General features: G+C 36.7%; 1 long non-coding RNA gene across 1 annotated transcript; it reads left to right on the top strand.

The window, feature by feature from the left end:
* Nucleotides 1–2636: 2636 nt before the first annotated feature.
* On the top strand, nt 2637–3547 carry LOC108680194. Its single transcript, XR_001931413.2, has 2 exons — nt 2637–3100; nt 3397–3547. It is a non-coding gene; the product is annotated as an uncharacterized LOC108680194 (long non-coding RNA).
* The last annotated feature ends 377 nt before the right edge of the window (nt 3548–3924 follow it).

Raw genomic sequence — 3924 nt, forward strand, 5'->3', positions numbered from 1 at the left:
AAACGAACAAACCAGATTAAATAAATAATGTATCTTTCTACGCGTTACTTCGTGTGCACGATCATAATCACCTGAATTAATAAAGCAATGAATTTCTGCACTAACTTGTTTTCATTCGTCAACCTTGTAAGAGTTTAATTGGTTTATATCGTCGTGAAGGCCTTATCTCTCACGACTCGTGTGAAGATATATTAATCCATCAGGCTGTGGCCACCTGAATTATTGAGTAAACTTGTCCTACAAGGTATTACTTAACATGGAAGAAGAGACCAGAAAGTACATATACAAGTATACTCATTGAAGTATACAAGTATACCCATGGTCTATACAAGGTCCCTGAAGGGTTACTAGAATTTGAAACAAGAACCAACACCAGGGGCCACGGCTATAAGCTAAAAAAATTGCGCTGCAACTTCTCCACGCGACAAAATTTTTTCTCGCTTCGAATCACCGACATGTGGAACAGCCTCCCCGATGACATCGTTGGTGCTCCAAGTATGAACGCGTTCAAGAACAGACTAGATAAAGCTATGGAAAAATATATGTTCAGATTTGAAATGCCAAGCACCATATCGAACCCGTGGGAAGTCTAGTAGCTATTTCAAACTATCGTCAGTCCTGGAAAGATCCGGTCAAATGACACGATTTTAGATCTTCGGTGAATAGGGCACAAAAAGTAAAAGAATAGGCGACAGACCACATCAGGCCTATGTACACTTCAGCTCCGACATCACTATGTTATGTTATGTTAATAAACGTAGTTGCTACTAAATCAAATCGAAATCGACTTTGATTCAATGTCATTTGGCTGGAGAGTTAGTGCAACACTTGAAAATCGTTAAATATTCAATAACATGAGAAAGAGAAGGAAAAAGTCGATGTTGCACGACTAATGATTTTGTACGGTGTACAGCTGGACAGTGCACAGTGTAATACTGTACACCCTATGCGTCACTAGTATATGAACAACATCAAGGGCAGTAATCCCTTAAACGTATTCGGGCTGGAAGTTAAGTAACGTAGGCATAGATGTTCTTATATTTAGAGATGTTTAATTGAATGAGATATGCAAGATAATCGGAGACATTCCTCAACATGATTCAGACTAGAGAGCAATTCTGGTTTAACTTTACGTTTAAGCTTCCATGCAAAAAATATATAGAGAAAATACGTATGCAACTCAAAAATATGTAGAGAATTACACAATTGTAGGACCAATGGTAGTTGATTATATATAATTTCAATTAACGAAACGATCTAAATAATTAACGAAATTCAATTAACAAAAACATCTAAATTAATTAAACGGAATTTTTAATTAACTGTAATACAAGAAACATAAATTGGAATGACATTCATTAACACGAAATTGTGATGACTCAAATGGTAAGGGAAGTGCACTGCAACGGACCGGCAACGCTTCAAAACGCGCACTTGTTCCTAAATGTCGGTACAAAAATTTATCTTTCCCTATAAAATAGAGATTCTGGAAATAAATTTGGATTTTTTTAATTGCCTGCTCATTTTTATAGGCTCTTACACTAAAGCAGGAAAATTTATCTCTCTCTGTAATACAGTAATACAGACTAATATGTGCATAAATTTCCATTATATTTCCATTATTTGAGGTCGGCTAATTCGAACTTCAATCCGATTTTATGACTAAAAGGTGCCTGAAGAATATTTTATTTTAAATTAGGAACTTCTATTCAATCCAATTAGATGTACCTGGTTTCTAAGTCAGATCAGCAGTCAAAGTTCACTAGCAGACGATGACTGGAATTGTAAAAGCTTCTTTTTTAAAATGAATGCGCTGTTTAAATGTATATTCATTTAAATTTCAAGTACTGCTTTATACTGCACAGAACAATTTCTGAGAAGGAGTTGTGAATACAAAATTGACTGAACAGATTTGAGAAAGAAAGTGTTAGATATTAAAATATGATGAGCTTAGAGTGTACAGATTTTGTTTCGTTAAGGTTAGAGCTTTTCTAAAATCACAGTCACCAGTTGCACTGAGGCTGCGGTGCCAAATACTGGGATAATTTCAATGTGGGGAATAAGTTCTCATAGTTTGTCATTACAATGGGTCGGTCACAACGGACATTTTTGATCTTTCAGGTTATTGTTATGAATCGGCGTCAGATAATTGTTTCCACTATCGGAAACATATTCTCTATAATAAGGTTAGACAATTATTCCTTACATGTTATGTTTGTTAAGAGCCTTTATTTTTTACTACGTAGAGAACGTTCGGTGAGTAGCATGAGCAAACTGAGCATTAATTCTTCCTGATTCCAAAGCAGTTATGGTAGGATCATTTGATACAGTGGAAGTTCCACTAGACTCACTGGCGTTTACAGACTCAAAACATCTGTATTTCGCCAGAGCCATGCTCATATCTCCGTCAATTCAGAAACGAAATAAAATTAAAAACAAAGCTCTTAAATATTAATGTGCTGCTGCCCCCTCGATAGATATTCGCTAGTCAGGTTCGTTGTTGATTATAACGGGAAAACGTACGTACGTCTTCACAACGAAAACGTACGGATGCTAATAAATGTCATTCCTGAACCAATCTGAATAAAGTTAGTTTTCTGATGTAAATTGTATATTTTGAAATACTGAGAGGAGGGCAGTTATCAAATATCCTTATATTTGAGGGAAACTTTTGATCATAGAAAAACTTGCCGTAAAATAATTTTCACTTAATAATCTAACTTAGCTTTAGTAAAATTTAATTTGCATTCAATAAACAAAACACCTTTCTGACATAGCCATGTGCGTGTTCTCTTTCCGAACTTCTAAATAATCTATTAAGAAAGAGGAGCGCCTGCGGGAGAATTGAAGATAAAACTTGCAAGACACATCTCGGGAGCTTCTCTGGATACTACAGTGCTCCCGCGGGGGTCATTCGGGCATTTGACAGAACCAAACTTCATGGATCCCACCCTACCGGTTTGATTTAGCCTCGTCTGTGGAGCACTGATGGAGACCTAAAGCTCACTACGCCAGCCGCCCTGAGGACCGTCGACTTCCACCCACTCCATGTGCGCGGTGTGACCCATTCTAAGCCAGGCCGATCCTCAATCCATACACCGTAAGTCCGGAGGAAAGTACGTGCATTTCTGTGTCGGAAGGTGTTTTGTGAAGATCCTAAGCCGCTTCACGGCCTGTTCTTATAATAAAGACGATGTGCCTTATTTAGTTACATTAAAGCAAATAATAATTGATAGCGTACTAATAATTGAATTAACTGATAGCAACAATTTTAATTGATTGAATTGATAAATGGATTGAAAATGGGGGTTCTAGTCATACTGGCGCTAGAAACTCTTCCCTATGTTATATGACTGTAATTGATTAATTTTTCCCAATTGCTATTCCATACACCAGCGACGTGATGACGTGACTCTGACGTCATCCATCATCAGGCACTTCGTTGAACGAATTTGGCGGGATTGGCGCGTTTACTCTTTCATCTCAAGATCCAAATGAACAAAATAGAAACATGGCCGAACATCATTCAATAAACTGATTTTCTTTGTCTCGAATTTTATGTCCCGCCATAAGTTTTTCGTTAGCAGTTTCACAAAGTCATTGTTTAATACCTGCATCAGCTATACTTTAAAATTTAAAATGCTATCGTAAAGAAAGTATAAGGTTGCCACTATTCTTCTTAACAATTGATAATGGTGGTTTTATTTTCTCAGGCTTGGTGCTTGGATATTGGCTAAAAATTAATCGTCCATTTGAGTCGAAGTTAAGCATCAATTAAGATAGCCTTCAAAGCTCGAGCTGCGCGTCTCTTAACGATAATGACTGGTCTTAGATGGTATGCGCAGTTTGTTTATTATTTTTAAATTAAAGGGAATTATGTTTTTATGCCAATTGCATTCATTAATTCAGGTTTCTCTACTAATT

The sequence above is a fragment of the Hyalella azteca genome, unplaced genomic scaffold (genome assembly GCF_000764305.2).
Source record: "Hyalella azteca isolate HAZT.00-mixed unplaced genomic scaffold, Hazt_2.0.2 contig14278, whole genome shotgun sequence".
NCBI classification, from domain to species: Eukaryota; Metazoa; Arthropoda; class Malacostraca; order Amphipoda; family Hyalellidae; genus Hyalella; species Hyalella azteca.